At 29.6% G+C, this 19,866-nt stretch overlaps 1 long non-coding RNA gene across 1 annotated transcript; it reads left to right on the top strand.

Annotated features, from left to right (window-relative positions):
• The first annotated feature begins 11,235 nt into the window (after positions 1-11,235).
• On the top strand, positions 11,236-16,761 carry LOC132921040 (uncharacterized). Its single transcript, XR_009660821.1, has 4 exons — positions 11,236-11,598; positions 13,294-13,469; positions 14,963-15,744; positions 15,803-16,761. It is a non-coding gene; the product is annotated as an uncharacterized LOC132921040 (long non-coding RNA).
• Positions 16,762-19,866: the final 3,105 nt, after the last annotated feature.

Raw genomic sequence — 19,866 nt, 5'->3', positions numbered from 1 at the left:
GGATTTCACCTCGGCGATCGGAGACCGCGCGGACTGTTATAGATAATATTTGTTTGTGTCGAAGTGTGCGTTAGTCGTAGGATGTATATTATTAAATGCTCACCTACCTATTATATCGCTATTTAAACAACGACGTTCACGCGTGTGAGTGAGACCGCGTCACAAACTCGCACCGTGCGATTATGTGGTGTTGTTACTTTTGCGTTTCTTTTAAATCGGCTATGCATTAAATACGATTGCGGTGTGATTATGCATTTATGCGCATAAATATATATACGTATATAATATATCATTATTATGATTATGCGTTATACAAATGCGTTTGTTCGTCGTCGGCCGAACGCGGTGATATTATATGTTTGTGAACACATGGGTTTAAAACAAGTAAATAAACACGCTGCAGGAACGCAATATAATATACTGAGCATATAGCGAGATTAAAAAATATATAGATGCATATTATAATTTTCATTAATATTCACTTTGAAAATGCACACGATAAAATCAAAGTCGTTAGATGTAGCGAGTGCAATATAACACAGCAGGATTTACATATGTATAGGAAATCGAGGAATAATAGATAAAATATTCACATATTTAAGAAGTGTTTATATTCTTCGATCTCTACCATAAGTGTGGACGAAAGAATTAAAAAAACTAATTAAATTTTATTTCCAAATAAAATATAAGTAAATCGAAAAAGGGGCCTTTTCGCTTTAAGAAATATTGGTCCACATATGTTATATCTGCAGAATAAATCTATAGGATAAGTATATATTAAATAAGGATTGTAGTTTTTGAGATTTAATGCAAGTACCGTACAGGAGAATAACTTTAATACGTATATATGATCATGAAAAGCTATTAGAAATATACCAGGGATCTAGAAAAATATCAAAAACAAAAAAAATGAAATTAATGGATGGAAATTTTACTGAGACATGATAGTTGCTGCTTGCTTGGATTATCGTACGAAAAAAATAAAAGGGTGACGAGTGTCAAAGAAGAATGGTCAATAATTGCGCTGCTGTAGACCGATCTTATATAAGATTGAAAAATGAATAAAAATAATATCGAAATAAGCAATACTTTTCTGGCTGTTTCCAGTGTTTCCTTACACCGTATTCGACTAATTATTAGCTTTCCCTTAATGCAGTGACAATTCGTCGACTGACGAAAATATATCGTAAAATGTTGTTTTGATGTTAACAATTATATAGGTACGTATAATAATATTGTGCAATGGTGTGCATGTACTACCGCGTGCGCGTAAATCTGTCACGTCTATGGCCGGTGTATAGACACAAGTCTAAATAAGTCAATATATCATCCGTTCGAGAAAACCGATTACCATATTAGGTACCTGCGGTTCACCCGCGCGTCATGTCTCTCGTTTGAATTTATACGTTTTACAAATACGAGTCGATTCGACATCTACCGGAAAAAATGTACCTACAAACAGTAAAAATGTAAAACACAAATTACGCTAACGAATAATTTTATGGTTTGTTCGAACAACTCTATTAAACATACAATACAATATAGTGTGTATTATTGTGTATATATTTCCATGTCGTTATATGCTCCCAGTGAGTACAGGCGGGTGTGCCCGAGTGAAACATAAGTCTTCAAAAAATTCATTATTCTAATACTTATATAGCCTTCGAAGTACGCGCGTGGGTACGATTTGCAGTATTTTCAATTTGAATTCATTTCCACTGCGCCGCCGAGGAAAATAATAATAAATAACTAATCAGTTTTCTCGTTTTCCGCGCGTGTAATAATAATATTGTCATGCAGTCTGCAGGGAAACTGAGAGAAATCGCGATAAAAGCCTGTGATTGTTTTTTTGCGAGCTGCAGTTGTAATATGTCTTAGCCGGTGGTTTTTATTTTTTGTAAATTATTCTCGGCCAGAGTATATTATTATATTTTTTTAACGCGCCTCTTGGCAGAATAAAAGCCACGCGGTGTCCGCAGTAATACACACACACACACACACACACACACACACACACACACACACACACAGACATTTGAGATTTTTAAAATATTGATTTTATACTTATTAAGTATTAAGTACGAGAAGAGTGTTTAAAGAGGGTTGGTTAAGGTTGACACGATGACACTAAATTTGAACTCGCTCGACTAATTTAATTTTCTGCGGGCTTGTCGCTTCGGGGGACGTATATTTAACACAATATAAGTATATATAACGTATCGAATGAATATATATATATATAACATAGAATGCGTATAGAAGTATTTATAGCAATTAATTAACATTGTATATTGCGTATGGGAAGTCTGGTTCAAATTTAGAGGTTCATAATGTGCGTTATTGAAAACGATTGTTCATTAATATAATATTATATAATAATATAATAAGCATAGAACGAGAATTCGGTTACTATAACATGTATTGTTATTTGTTACACAGGCGTCACACGTTGTTATTTCGTTTCAGTCAATTGATATTTTTTTTAACGAGAACAAAATATCTCTTTGTCTCACGTTTATAAAAAAATCATAAACCACACTGAACTGATATAATAATAATATACACAAAAAAAAATTTAGGCATATTATATATAATTCAATTAACCATAGTTATTTATTCTGCAGATAGAGCTATTGTAATACATTTTTTTGGTGAATATTATTTTTAAATTTATTAAATACTATTTTCTGTTTAATAAAAACATATTTAATTTAATTTATACAGTATCTCCATAAATATTACACATTATTACCTATTAACACATATTTTCGACTTCATAAATACAAGTTTGATGTATATAATGTATTATCTATGTATATAATAAGTATATCGATATGTAATACGTATATTGTTATGTTTACCAAGTAACTATTAAAATAGATATCGAATATAATGAACCAACCACAGTCCATAATATGATGCCAGTTATGATTTACAAGTATTTTGAGTATTGTTGCAAATAAATTAATCGATTTTTAACCTCTTGCAATCATTGTCCCCATAAAATGTTACTATAATAAAAATTTAAAAAGGATTCAATTTAAATATACGGACAAAGGATATTTTAATGTATTTGCGGTAGTATTTGTTACTGGATAAAGGCAATTATGTGGTCAAACTCAATCACGGGCGATATTCAATATTGTTTTAAATTCACGTTTCGTTTTTGTGACGCTCGATTTATCCTTGACATTTATTATGTACCTTATGCAAAATAAATAATATTATTCTAATGGGTTCGATAATATAATAATAAAAAATAATAATAATATTATTTATATTTTTATCAGCTTGCACGTGGTGCGACGCCAACGCATAACACGAACACTGTATACGATATGATTTTGTCGAGCTAAAATGTATGGTCTGCGTATCACACCATATTATGTAAGTAACCATAATAATATCACGCATGTTTTATCATAAACGTTTGTTTTCAGACATTTTTTTTCGAATAGTTTATGTATTGTAATTTCGGTACTCGTGCCATCGTCATCACAATTGTAAACGTGATACATATAGACACAGGCGTAGGTGTGGTAAGTGTATATCATACACATAATGTATAGTGCATTTTTTTTAAGGTTCTGTTTGGTTTATAATTTATATGATAAATATTATGCATTTATATAAACATACTGGCACATTTTTACAAGTCAAATATTGTACATACGCGCGACCTGTTGCAGTATATAGAGTATAATAATATACTATGTTTACTCACACTGTTTTCTCGAACAAAACGGTCTGTGTTATTATGCTATTCCTCCGTGGTATAGTTAGTTTCACCGAGTTTTGAATTTACTTCAGCGTATCTATTCGTAAATGACGAAGGTGATGAACATTAATAGTCAACATGATTTTCTTTGGTTAAACACAGCGATTTATCAAGTGAATTTCGACCATTATGGCATTCGCGAGCGACTCGTCTACAATGGCGTAATAATAGTATAGGCATAATAAACTTGTTAATACCAAATCCATCATAATCCTATACCATCACCGGCTATGTTAATAATACACGTCGGACGATTATTATATATTATTCATATACCTGCAAAAGTGCAGTTCGCATGCAGTTACATCAGATTCAAGCAAATGCTCGAAGAGACCCTCTCAGTCACCTGCAGTGGGGTCAATGACCGTCAACCGCGGTAACCTGTAGTTATCGCAACGATTCGGGTATATATTTTTCTAAAAAAAAAATGATATGATGACTATATACGGTTTACGTGCTGAGCTTATATCTGTGTAGCTGTGGTATATGGTGTATCTATGTATTTTGTATATAGTTATAATATTATTATGCGGACTTTTATTAAAGTCTTTTCCCGTTAATTTTGTTCAGCCCATACTCACTTCGCACCACCGAGTGGTTCGAATATATTTTAGAAACGCCTTTACATAAATACATGTAATTATTATTAATTGCCGTATCTCCATATAGATTTCGTTGCATCTCGGAACGCCGTATGAATTTAAATTGCGTTCAGACATATAGCCACATATATGTTATACCTGCACACACACACACATATACATAGACGAAATAAGTATGCGAGTACACGAACTTCCGGAAACTCGTACGTAATTACACCGCGGTTTATAAGGATAATAGAGATATATGTATTATAGCAGCCGCTGCAGTATATATAATAGACGACCCGACTCCGCGGGTATATATATATTATACTTATAGACACCTCGTATAAAGTATCATTTATTATGGTCACAAGTGTTAGACGATTATTCGGTGATGATTAATAATAATTATGAAAATACGCTCGCTCGTTTATATTCGCGTAGTACGATTAAATGAGCGCCCATAGCTCCTTATACGCACATAGTAGGTATATTATATAGATACATTATATGTACACGGCGTAGATATATCCATAAAATAATAAATACTATAGCGGCATCCGTATAGACACGACATTTAATCGAAAGCATGCAGCCCTTCGACGATCACACGGCAATGAGTTTGCAGAATCTTACAACGTATGATGTATAAAATAATATGTATAATGCACCTAAATATATGTTGTTTTATATATTACGTTTAATACCGAATAGAATAATATATTTAAAACATCTGCATTGATCAAAAGAGACGACTTAATGTATATTATTATTAGATACATAGATACTGTGATCAATTCATAACGAGTTGGGCTGTTGGGCATATTTATTCGGTCAATTTGTATGATTTAAAATTAAAAAATGTTAGCACATAATATAGAAAACGCTTTGAACGGTAGATTTTCTATTGTTTTTAAAATGGTGACTTTTAGGTTTGTCTTTACTTTTTATGCGGAGTACAGATGTATGGTTTGCATGTATTTTCATAACATTTTAAAGTTTAAATCAACAATAGTGCACACTTATTAGTTAAATTTTAGGGACAAAATAAAAAAAAAATTCGAAATGTATGTTAAATAATTAAATAAATAATAAAATTTAATATTACCTATATAAAGTTTTTAATGTACCCATATATACTTATTGTGCTAAGTATTATTATATGTTAAACTAAATTAATTTTATTAAGCGCAGTGAAATAAAAATAGTAGAACAATAAAATTTATTTTTTAATAATATATCGGCCAATAATAAGTGTATAATTTTATTAGTATAATCTAAATTAAATTTATTGGATGATGTCATTAATATTGCGACGTCTGGAATGAAACTATCTTGGCACAATTGTTCACTCTTTCGCGATGAACGTCCAATAAATTACAAGTTTATATTATTTTTCCACGATAGTCAAGTGCTATTCTCTTCTCCCGTACCAACGGGAGCCCGTGTTAGTGTGGAACCTTCAAATTTGAGGGATACTCGAAAATTATTATCGCGAGTCATTCAGGCGCTGTTGGCGGTTGGCGCTGTATAGTGTGTAGACGATGAGAAATTCGATCCTATATAATATATAGTTGTTTTGTATTATTTTATTACACTACTCGTGCTTTGCAATACATCACCTTCGGTGGCGGTTACGTATTTGTCGTCACGATGAAATCGATCGTTTTCTCCCCGACATACGCGCGCTAACGGCCACGAAATCGCGAAAATCACACTTTGCTGCAGCGGTTCAATGTAAGCGTAGGTAAACAGTATTTGTTGAACGCGCTCAAAACGTAAACCCGAAGTGTATATATTAATATATTATGGGCAACCGGAAGAAAATAATTAACAGGAAGTCGAAAAGAAAAGAAAAATATCTAGCTATAGAGCTGCAGTGATGGTAATATCTATTTATGTATATATAATATATATATTATATATTCAATTGTACAGGGTGCGGGGTGATCTGGATTTTCCGCTTTCCCTTGCGCGAACAGTTGACACAGCAAATAACAGGAACGAACGACGGCTCGCGGCGTACCCTGTATAATATTCGTGTATACGTAACATTATTATAATGACGTACGCCGCACAGCAGTGTAATGATCATCAGACGTAACGATAATAATATACAGCATTACTATGTAAAATAATAATAAACGGACAGTTTTTCCGAAGAAAGCGAGAAACTCCTTGGTAACCGTTGATAATTTTCAATCGTGCGTACGAAATCGGCGGCGGTGTGCGCTGGCGGTATAGTACGCACTTGAACATAATTAAATTATTGCAGAAAATATTTTTATTCCTGTAATAGTTATCTGACTGCGATGGTATATAGATCTGCGGTTCCAGAGCTATGCTATTATATGCGTATAATTAGGGGGCTTGGAGGGGTTAAGCCTCCAACTTTGATTTTAGCCCCCTGCAATCATAACTCATAATTCTTATAGTCCTACCGATATGATATAGTTAATTTTTAAATTTAAAATACTGTTTGATTTTTTTTAAATTTCCAAATTTAAATAAAATTCTACATTTAGCACTTTTCGTTCCAACAAGTTGGTGAAAGAACATTTTCAGCAACGCGTCGCATAAATACTTACATAAAGTTAACAATGTTACTAAATCGTTTCTCTAAATTGTCTATAATAGCTATTGAAAGAGATTTATCAAATGTTCTAAATAATAAGAAGATATTTTTAATACATTTTCTAATAGGTACTGAGTGTAGGTTAGACTTAAACTGTAATGACTAGTGTTTTTATTATATAATGTTACCTTTAATAATCCTTTAGATATCACTTATATTTTAGGAAAATTAAACTCGAATTTGTATCCAAAATAATACTTAATAATATTTTAATCATTTAATTAATTACCACACTACCACTTTTTTATTATTTGTTTTACACACAAAACCAAATATGTCACACCTCACACACACACACTTTAATAATTAAATGCGGTATTATAATTTTAACGATTTATTTAACACGAATTGGAACGACAGAGCCACCACTTTTTTACTTTTTTTTTTTGAAAATTCTAGGGGTGGAGCCTCCTTCCCTTTAAGGTCTAATTACGCCTGTGTGCGTATATCACTATATTAAATTTGACCACTAGGTTATATGTAATATGTACCACATATTTTACTATACGGTGCGTGATGGTACGATGCAGTAGTCCACGTACTATACGTAGTGGTAGTACGGAAAATTAATAAATACATTTTTTGCAACGGATCTAATTTTTTTTTTATGTTTTATGTAAACATAGATACTGAGAAGTAAATACTGTTAAATGTACCTAAATTATTATTTTAGATTTGGAGCGGATAGATGAGCGTATTTACTTTACACGTCTTCTAGATTCAATAATAATCTAGAACACCATCGCCTATTCTGTTTTCATCATCTTTTTTTTTGTGTTTAAGTATGCGTAAACGATAATAGTAATCGATTAAATATTTTTTTTTTTAATTTGGGAATGGTTTTGAATAGAAAATTGGATCTTGGTTGTACTTTAAAGAAATCAAAATAAAAAAAATAAAACCAACAAAAAATTTAGGAAAAACGAGAATTTTTACATTAAATCAGTTTTTGGCTAATTGTTTTACTTTGTCATAATTAAAAAACAAATTACATTATTTGCAGAAAGATGTTAATACGTTTGATGAGTTATGTTAATAAAATATGTTTAAAATAAATATTATTTTAATAGTTAAATATTATATAATAAAATAATAAATGCAATATTTTCAGAAAACTTTAAAAGTAAAATAAATGACTTATTTAATACCTATAAGTAGCATGAGAATATTTAGTGATATAGCTATAGGCTATACTGCAATAATGACATATTATTGAAAATAGTAACTCACTCAACACCTAATGTACAGCAGAGTTGCAGAGCTGTACACCACTTGCTCACATTTTTATTTATTATTGTATTGTCATAATTTTATGAAAATTTTGAATATTTCTATTTTTAGTCATAAGTGGCATATGAGTAATTCGTAATACACACTATATAGTGGTATACGAAAATAAATGTTTGAGAGCTTCAGGTATAAAGATTTTATCTTAATGTCAACAAATACTCTTAATATTAAAAATAAAAACATATTTTCAGAGAACGATCAAATAGAAAAACACATCGTACAGTTTATTTTCAATAGTAATTTTCGTATACTTATTACTTATTTATAAATTATATAAATATATATGCTGTGTGTATTATATATATTTATGTGAGATGGACTTGCAGCGTGTGCAAATTTCAGATCTTCGGATATATTGAATATTTGTGTTCCCCATTAAACTTTGAAATGAAAAACTCGGTAAGTTTATGATAGGCGTAACAAAAAGGCTAAACAGTATGGACTCAATGCTGATATTAATCATATTATATTATAGTATTAATAATTTAATGCTGCAGTTATAATTTAAATTAATTAAATTTGTTTATTGTTCTGTATTTTACTATTAAATATTCTAAAAAATTTTTCGTTTTTTATTAAATGTATGTACTATAGTACTATGTATACGTAAATAATTTTCGTGATATTAATATAAAAACATGGTTAGGTAAGTCTTTGTACGTCCCTCAAATGATTATGATCAGTGGGCTCATAATTTTTTTGAAATAAATGAAAATAAAAATATAAAATTAACATAAACGCAAGAATAGCCTTAGTTAGGTGTGTATTATGATTTATAATAATTGTAGTTTGTATACTCGACTTTGCCATGTAGTCGCGTGTTACGGGAACAATTAAATAAAAAAAAAACAGATATAAATAGGTAATCAAAACTTATAGACTTGGCATGTTGTTTTTTTTTGTAAAACGAATTTAATAATTATTATTAACTTTAAGTATAACTGAATAAATGCATAAATTATTATATCATATTTATTTAATTTAATTTTTGTACGGTATAATTTATAATACTTTTTGACTCTTGTATGTTATACTCGACAAAACTGCAACACCAACAATTTTGCGTTTTTGTGTATAATGTGACGTGATAGGTGTGCAATGCGCCAATACTGGTCAGTGCAGGTCTGCAGATACCATTTCTTCATTAGAATGTCTTGTGGTAAGTATTATATGTTTTGTATTTTTAACCGAGTTATCGAGTTACGAGACATACCATCTTTTTCTTGACCATAATATACTGGAATATGTGACTCATCGTATATATTAGTTATCTCGGATTTCTAAAAAAATAACTTAAAAAAAAAACCGTGTAAACAAACATTTTTATATTTACTATTTTAGTTCGGAGAAACTGAATCATATACTATTATATCACCCATAAAACAATCGTGGCTTTTCTGTAATAATTTATGCTTATTAACGTCAAACACTGTAGGTACACGAGGATAGACGGAACATCACTAAACATGTTATAAATGTTATAAAATATGTCACGATAAGTCAGGTGTAATTATTATAAGTTTATCCACTCTTGATTTTTCATAATGAAAACCAAAAACGGCAAAAACATACACATTTTTAACGTTAAAACTATTTTAACTATTTTTAGCTTGATGGTGTTGAAAAAATTGAAGATTGCATCAATGTTGGTCTCTCCAAGTGCTTCTTCGATGTTGGAGGGGTGGTTTAAGATGCTTCGTTCGTTGTGGCAGGTTGGTTGTTCATAAAGATTGATCAGGAAGAAGGAGTGAAATGTGTGTGGCCGATTCTAACTTTTGTGATGGTGACAATATCTACTATTATACGGGCTGTGTTGATAGAGCGTCGCCATTTTTGTATGGGTTTTTTATGTTTTTTAATTTATACATAAATTATTCGAACGGCATTGAGAAAAATGAGAAATACAATTATTATTGAATTAAATCGTGTGCTTGTAAATTGTAGGTACATGTACACTGCAGACACACTGTACATGCATACCAAAGATTTTTCAATTGCAGAGTCCCCCTCGGACATAGAGACATAGAGTAAATGAAAATTAGGTAGGTACAATACATAGAGTAATAAATTACTTTATGGTACCAACTGTCTGTGCACCTTTTTGAAAAATAAATTTACTTTCGTAAATATATATATATATATATATATGTCGTTTTTTAAAATATAATAATACAATTTTTATTATTATTCTTGAAGTTATTGGAGGACTACACTCGAAGTTGAATATTTTTCAGTGTTTGGATTTCAATTAACGATAAATATTATCAAATGTATTATATATTTATATAATAATATTTTGCAAATTACAATATATTATGTATCTAATTTTATGTAGGCACGTGATTTAATGGTCAATTGAGTAAATTATCATCAATATATTGTACTTTAATATGTATTTTACGTTTCTAGTTTTCAACACCAAACAGTTGAAAACGATTTAATATTTTAATGTTCTCAATAGGGGGAGGGGGCGGTGCTCGAAGCCCTCTTAGCCCATCACACACACACACACACATGTATTATATTCACATATTTAATTGCACCTGATCGGTTGCCAAACATTTAAAAGAACACAACTCCATCATCGCAAAATGTCCGTCTCCGCTACAACTGTAGGTGTGTTTAATTTCTGCGACGTTATTTTTTACGTGTAGTGTGAGCATATACGTAATAATACTACTCTATCGTTAAACGAACGGTAAGTTATATGTAGCCAATAAAGGTACGAAATATACTAGGTATATATATATATATACATGTACTAATTGTACGTATATCGATAGTTCGCGTAATGCTGTAACACGGGTATTGCGCGGCCGTGACGTAGTTCACCTAAATAGTAAATATTACACGTGTTAACCTCACATCGACATGTCATGTTATGTGTATAATAATATGTGTCGTCTACTCGTCTCGCGTGCGTACACCTCACACAAACACTAGCTAACTATTAGCACGCACACTTCGCGCGCGCGAATTGTATATAATATATTTTCGCCGGTGCTGCCAAAAAATGTTTTTTTTAACGCGCGACCTTGACTTACATACCTGTTATTATAATTTTTTACACGATTCGTTTTCAAACGTCGCGCGTTATTTTTTTCGTCGATATTATAAAGAGGTAGGTATTATGAGTAAAAAGCACCTATGCACGTACTCTATGACATTATATGTTTTCGTATGACATAGTCGACGGGACGACTGATTGTGATAAATTTAATAACGTTAACGCCGCCGCGACTACAGCTATAGGGAGCCTATTTTACAGACTCTCTAACGGTGACTATAATATAGACGCAGGTAGTTTATAGGTAGGTACGTCATATTATTATATTATATACGATACTTACCGCCGTCAGTGACCGTATTTCGGTATTACCACTCTGTTGGCTTGCAAATTATATTATTATGTAAGTAACTCACGCGTATCGACCTGTATGTTTATATATATATATATAGTAAAGCCTGGTGTAGATAAATTCAATATTCATATATTAGTATTATGTACGAAAAGATACATACCTGAGCATATCGTAATTTATATAATATACACCGTACACAGTTCCGACAAGGATTTATGTGGTGGGAGTGATGTGAATGTATACATTCGTATATGCAGTCGAAAGATTTACTTAACGTTTAGAGTGATTCTTTAAAAGTGAACATCATCAATCATTAACCTCGAAAGTTTCTGCGTTTTTGCGGATATTTTTTTTTTATGTAATATTAATTAAGATAAATTTTAATGCAACAGTGCAGCGTCGACTTCTATTTTTGAAGATATTAATTTATTTATTTGTAATAGGCACAATTAAATATTTATTTTTAATTGATTTTACCAGATAATAATTTTTTTTTACTAAAAAATATTGTATATTTGTATGTGTTCTTATGTAATTTTTTTTAGAAAATACTTTAAAAAGCCAATGGCACTAGAATTGAGGTATTTTTTATCGCCTCTTTAATAATATTTGTAGATAATATGAAATCGTAGTCAGAGTTTATTGCATATCTACTACATACGTTGAACACTATGTCACTATCTGACCACTATAGAAAAATTCTAACATTATGTTGGTTTTTATCACAAGAATAAATTTGATACAGCAATTTACGTTTGCTAGAAAAAAAAATGCTTTAAAAGCGCGGAAAATGACATATAAACTCAAAAAAAAAAAAATGCCAATAAATGTGAGATAAAAATATTATTAATTTACTCGTATAATTGGTAACACTTATACCTATAGTTATAATGTATTTTCCACTTACACGTATTAAAACATCATAAAAAAATGATATAACATTACAATTCTATACCTAGTTGATAATAAACACCAGAATAAACCACAGTCAATTTTTACACAAATTAATTCATCATTGCTCCACTTAAAATTTAAAATCGTATTTCAAATGATTATAGTTGCGGTTAGTTATACAATATAAGTATTTGAAATTTAGATGAGGGAGCCAATATTTTACAAGACGTTTTTGTGCCACCGGCGTATTTATAATTTAAATTGGTATTCCACCTAAGACTTATTGTTTATTGAAACTCGCAGAAAAATATTCTACTTCTGAATATCAAATAAAGAAATATTGTCTGTTATATGCTATAAAAATAAAACACTTAAAAATTATAATGATACAAAATTGAAAATAATAAGAATATCATTTTTTTAGAGATGCTGTTTACGTATTTTTATTGTATATATTACATTTACACTATACTTTATAATGATTTTATTAGGTCTAACGCTGTATTAAATAATATCTTGCATAATGCTATATTTAATACAATTTTCTTAAATTTATAATTTACGATTTTTAGGTTATTTTGTTTAATCCGGATTACTGATGAGGTTCTACTCTTCTACAGTATTATTAAATGGTTTATAAATATTATAAGTATTTATTATATCATAAACACACGTTTGCACGTAACGTTTTTATACACCTAAAAGGCACTTATTAATAATAATTTGTCTATATTTTTTTTTTTTATCTAGCCGATGTAAAATCACAACATTCGTACAGTCCTGGAGATGATTATCTTTGTCAAAATCGTATACAGCGGAAACAGAAATTTAAAAAAAAAGAGGTTTTCACGACGCCTTTCGACCGATCGCCCACCGTGTGTAAAGGCGCGCACTATATGCAGTAAATGCGTTTGCAATAAACTCAAGTGTGTATATATGTATAAAATAAATAATGTATAAACTATAAGATGTTTACGACCGCCCCACAGCAGCTAGGAGGCGTTAAGCGTGTAAAACGCGTTCGGTGACTCTCTCCTCGGATATAAAATCCTAGCCATCACTGCACTGTATGCGTCGATTCGCGAGTAACAGCCGTTTTGGGTTAGATTAGATTGATGTCCAGCAGTACGCCTAGTCTGTTGATGTGCGTTAACGGTATAAATGTATATAATTATATTATAAAACGCGAGCGAAAGTCTACTACGGCGTAATACAATATTATATGTTGCGTTAAATACTTCAGACCTACTCATACGTATAGCTTTTCAACTGTGTAATATACATGTTATACAATTGCATGTTATATCTCATACTCGTTTTTGTCGATAACATTATTATTTGTAGCGCAATATACACTACACATACTGAATACTTTAATTCTGTATAGGTACTGCCGTATGATAATTATGACGTATGTCTGTAGTACATTTTTTAATATAAGGAAATAATGTTTAATTTTATTATCGTCTACAATAGTTTTAATTTTGATCGTAATTTATATGTATACAACGAACAAGCAATATTTTACGAACATACAATATGTTACCTATATATAGTTTTTATTAGCACTTATGTACACTAATTATAATTACGTACACTTTTTTTTTAGTCACAGATTACGCTGCTCGTGCAATTACATTTTATATATAGAAATGGTCAAAGTTCAGCTGTTTAGCACAAGTATAGGGACGATTTGAAATGTTTATATATTTAGTGTATATAGTTATTATAACGTATAGTAAGGCATTAGGGTGGATTGCTCTGCCAGGTAAGTTCGATTAGCGTCATTAGCGACAAAAACCCAACGGGAAGGCATAACCGAATTGTAATGATTATTTGATTTGTCCCATACCGATTTTCACTTAGCCTAGATCACTTTAATAGGATTTCATTTCACCAGAATGCTTAAAATCGACTTTCAGTCACTCCTGGCGTATAAATAGAAAACGATAACATTATATTTTACTCTTTGGCTGGACACAACACACAACCGATGATCCATTTTCGAGTTGTTTTTTCTTCATTTATGCACGGTTTCTATATGGGTATAGCTTCTATAGGTACGTCAACCATGTGAACAATTAGGTGATTCGCATATAACAATGATCACCATTAAAATTGTTAAGGAGTAATTTTTATAGTTATCCGCATTGCACAGTCATCCGTGCATAATATCATCACAGTAACTATACACTAACCTGAAAATGTGTTAAAAAACCACTCTATAGTTGGTTGAATGAATCAAATCTATAGTATTTACAATGCGTAACAATGTTGCGTATAATGACGATAATAATATTATTTATACTTGAGTAATAAGTAAAATACACCAATATTGTTCATAGAGCACACGAGCTTTACAATAATATTATTACAAACGATGAAACGTTGTTTTAATTGGCGTCATCGTGTTTTTCAGGTTTTTGGCTGAAGTCGAATTAAGGCGTACGAGTATGCGTCGCGTAAGCCGTCATCGTCGATTTCGATGAACCAAGCAAAAGCTATACGAGCTTCTATTGCGTTGGATTGATCGGGAACTCCGGACGATCAGCTCCGCTGTTTGCTCCAGCATCTCTGCTGTCGTAAAATCACGTTATGAATTTAATGCATAGATACCTTTACACATCACAGCAATAGCCGCGAGAGATTAACGGTGTTCTTCGCACTGTCACCATAGCCTCTGAGTTGCACAGGCTGTCGTTGCCGTGGTGAAGATTGTACAGCGACATATCTGGCCGAAGTGGTTGTTTTTGAACTATAGATGTTGTGACTGCAGACTAAGGATAAAGGTTCGAGGAAATGTCACTCAATTACACCACAAGGGGTCACAACTTTCGGAGGTCACAGAAACAAAATAATAGGCATACGAATGACTCATTAAAGTCATCTACTCATATGGTATATATATTTTACTATAGTTAACAACCACGGTTTATATAACTCGGTAAAAAAATATGAAAATACCTGACTATATTTGATTTTTTATAACAATTAAATGTTAAAACTGCCTCAATTAATAAATAACCATATGTTTAACCGGATATGTATTATTATGAATAACTGCAGTTTCTGTTTTTATTTTATAAAACACGACAACTGGCGGACCGGCGTGGAGTACCTATATATACGTTTATGGTTTTCATTGTTTGATTTAGATCTCTGACGTAATATTACAATGTATTAATGTCTCAAAAGTCAAAGGTAGGTAATATCATTCATATCATATTCACCATTAATCGTAGGTATAATATGTACACAGGTGTAATGCACTTATGTAATCCAGCTATATATACACACCGCTGCTGTCGCCGCCGCCGTCGGTATACTGGTTTCTCTTCGGGCATCATCGAAATAATAATATATCGTATCGCAGTCGTTTTTACAGTCCGTATTATAGGTATCGTTTTAGGTATGCCTCTAAAAAATGCAAACACATTATACGTATGGTCGTATTATTTAGGTTACGGTGGACTACTGTTCAAAATGTGTTTTTCTGTTCGCGCTCTCAAACCGATTCCATTGTCATTATAATGATCAGTTCGAGCTATTGGCATAATATACAATATTGTATCTGCAATTTTCTGGTCTCTCGCACATTTGTAAATCGTCATTGTGTAATATAACTAATGAGTGTACTCGCGGGAAAATAAAATTTCTTTATGATGTCGTACGGAACAGATGGGAGACCAGAAATATCGGGAAATTTGTACGAAATATAAAGTAGATTTACTCCCGCGACATTCCCATTGACGGAATAGTAATATTATATACATGACAATAATTTATCTGTAAGAATGTTCATTGTTCGTGTGTTTTCTTTTCGTTGTTATTTTAACGACAATCGTTTCTTTGTTTCTGCTGATGAGACTCGCACACGCACAATAGCAAACGAATTCAACAGCTTAAAATTTATTTTAAATTCTGAACGATCCAATTTATTGGTTTTAAAATAATGTGTTTATTTTTATTTATTTTGTTTGTATTTTTTGTCATGTTTTGGTTAAAAATTGTATACAATCATCGACTTAGAGGATTTAGTTAACACAACATATTATATGAATTGTCGATAAAACGGATAATTAATATTGGTGACGAGAAGTATTTCCACTATAATAATATTATTTTGTTATATTAATAAAATCTATTGTGGACTTTACATAACCTTGTTGTTGAAGTGACAATACGTATAATCAAAATGATAGTTGTTGATTTTATACCATTGATCATACTAATACATCTATTTATTATTTTACCAAACTAACAAGGTAACAACTTGTAGGCTCTATATCAACAAGAAATTAGTCGACTTAACATAGAACTTTATTTCTATGAATGTGATTATTTTTATTTATGTTTTTTCAATAACTCATCTGTATATACTATATAATACATAGTCTGTGAATTCAGTACTATTATTAAGAAATTACTACAGCGACTCAAAATTTTCCCTAAATATTTCTATTGAGATTTTCTAAGAACATGATGATCTTTAAAAATATTTTTATTAATTTTAAGTTATTAATACCACAAATCGATTATATACTATTCTCTATTTCGTCATTATTTACTTATAAAGTTATAATTAATAAGTTATTTACAATTTTTTCTGGTAAAAATTAATTACTGTCGAATTGCCATTCCAACGTTTTCTATAGAATAGGAGTTAGGACTTGAAAGAGATATTCGACCGTATAATATTTGTATTAATAAATTTGGTAAACGGTCATCATTATTTTATACAATTGAGTATTTTATTAAAAATTTAATGTTTAAAGAAGTACAATTGAAAAAATAATATATTTCATACATCAAGTAACAATTTAAAAAATATGAGTATTATATTAGAACGAAATAATTTTTATTTGTTTTTAATAACCATTTAATGATAATAAAAAAGTACAAATTAAAAATACTAAAAATAATTTTTAAATGAAAAAACATAACAAGGCAGTTAGACAGATATAAGTAGGTATATCGTGTAACCGCAAACAATTCAATTTTTATATTTTATTTAAACCTAAGTAGATAATAATAAAAATTGATTTGCATGTCTTATTAACCTTGAAAATGTATTACATAACATTTTAACTTTAAATATAACTGTAATTTGTTTGTATTTTAATCATTTTAAGTTTTGAATGTTTTTAAATAAAACTTACACAGTAACATCAAAAATTAGGTTCTATATTATTGTCTTATTTTAACCTTTATTAATTTTTCAGTATTATTTCATTCATATTTTACTAATAGTACTAATAGAATAAATTATTAGAAAAATGTTATGTTGTATAATACTGTATTATATATATTACAGCCTTTTGTCATTCAATTGGTTGAAGTTCATTGCCGTCAATTATAGTTTTTTTATTTCATTGAGGTTTTTAATCAATACGAAAATCAGAGTAGGTGCGTCATTACAAGGTAATAATTTAAAAAATAAAATTATTTTAATCAGTTAATTAAAACATTTAGGCATAAATTGCAGTAATTGCACTATATTGTATTATTGTGAAGCTATGAATTATATTTTTTACTAATTAAGTTAATTTCGCTCTCCTTAGATTGTAAGAAGTAATGAATATAGATTATACATTTATAATTATGATTATTAAACTTTGATATTTCATATTTAAATGTTGGCCATTGAGTACTTGGATGAAATACTAAAATATTTTTAATAAAGGTTACTTAAAAGTAGTGAAGTTACTTCGGGTCACGACTATAAACTCTATCCCACTAATAGAATCACCTAATATTACGTCTAAATTATTTACATTCTAAAGTACTTAATTTTTTTGTTTTATCTAGCAACAGGTTGAATATAGATTGCTGGTTAAATTTGCATATTATTTGAATGAGTCATAATCAAGTACATAATGACGTGCTGTTTTATATATTTATATATATTCTAAAGTGGTGTAAAATGATGGAAAAAATATATGAATCATAACTTTTATCTTATATTTAAATATTTAAAACGGAAATTAATGTTAAAACTCTTTCCTGTAATTTATTCTAAAAAAATTCTGAGTATGGACCGTTATTGACTAGAAATTTAATTTATTTTAAAAATTGTCATAAAAAAAATGCAACTAATTTATTTAAAAAAATCAGATAGTGCGTTTGTGGTGATTATTTAAAATATAGATTTTAAAATGTGAATTACAGGTATACAATGTTGAAAGCCTTTAAAAAGTCGGGGATTAAGCTATGATAGAAAACATTGAGATTTTAACTAATCAATAAGCATAGGCGCAAATTGACTTAATTTGGTGAGCTTATTCAGTCCAGACTATTTATACAATGAAAAAATTTTATTGACAATAAAGAAGGCACATATTTATTAATAGGTTTAAATTAAAATTAAGATCGATCAAAACTTTTTTTTTAAATTTGTTCACTAAAAAGTATAAGATACTATACAAAATGTATAATTACTTAAAAATATTGGTGCTCTAAACATATACTGAAATATATACTTATTATTATTGTTTATTATAATTTATTGGTCAATTAGTATTTGACATTTTTGAAAGTTTTAAATATTAGCGGTTATTGATTTTGAATTATATAACAAAAAATAAAATACGTTATTCTATAAATACTGGTTTTGAGTAAACATTTTTTTTTATCCTTTCTTTTTGTAAATACTGAGAATATTTAAATTCGACCTCTTTAAAGATCAAACTAGATCAAATTTTCTAACAAAAACTTACCTCAAAGTTGAAGATTGACAACACACACACAAAATACATTATTGTAAAATCAACACATTCATCGTTCTTCTCAAAATCAAAATATATATATTTCAAATGCATTATTTTGTTGCATTTTTACATAATACAAATTAAATATAGGATCTATTGTTTATTAACGATATCCAATGATGGACGTCACGGTAAAAAATGTATTAAGAAAAAAAATATTTATTAAGTATTAAAGAATTTTAAATTTTGCGAGTTTAGAAAATTAAAAATTAAAATAATTATTCATGGATAACTAAGAAAAGTTATAAGGTTATAGTTAAGTTAAGAATTGTTATCAAATTGTTGATCAATCTAAGGTTAGATATACCGAACATACTAAAATATTATTAGTCAGCAATTCTTTTTTATATATCATTAAAAAGAATGGATGAAATTGTTAAATAAGCAAAAATGTTATTATCAAAATTAAAAATAATTATACATTTTTTATAATTTAAAATGTACCTAATGTGTACTTATATGTTTTATTATGTTATTTATGTAACATGCTATAGTGCATTCGATTTATTTGTCATCGATTTCAATTTTTTTAAGTATAGGAATTCACCAATTTATT

The sequence above is a fragment of the Rhopalosiphum padi genome, chromosome 2, assembly GCF_020882245.1.
Source record: "Rhopalosiphum padi isolate XX-2018 chromosome 2, ASM2088224v1, whole genome shotgun sequence".
NCBI lineage: Eukaryota > Metazoa > Arthropoda > Insecta > Hemiptera > Aphididae > Rhopalosiphum > Rhopalosiphum padi.
The sequence above is the reverse complement of the archived record's forward strand: the minus strand, read 5'-3'. Positions and strand labels throughout refer to the sequence as shown.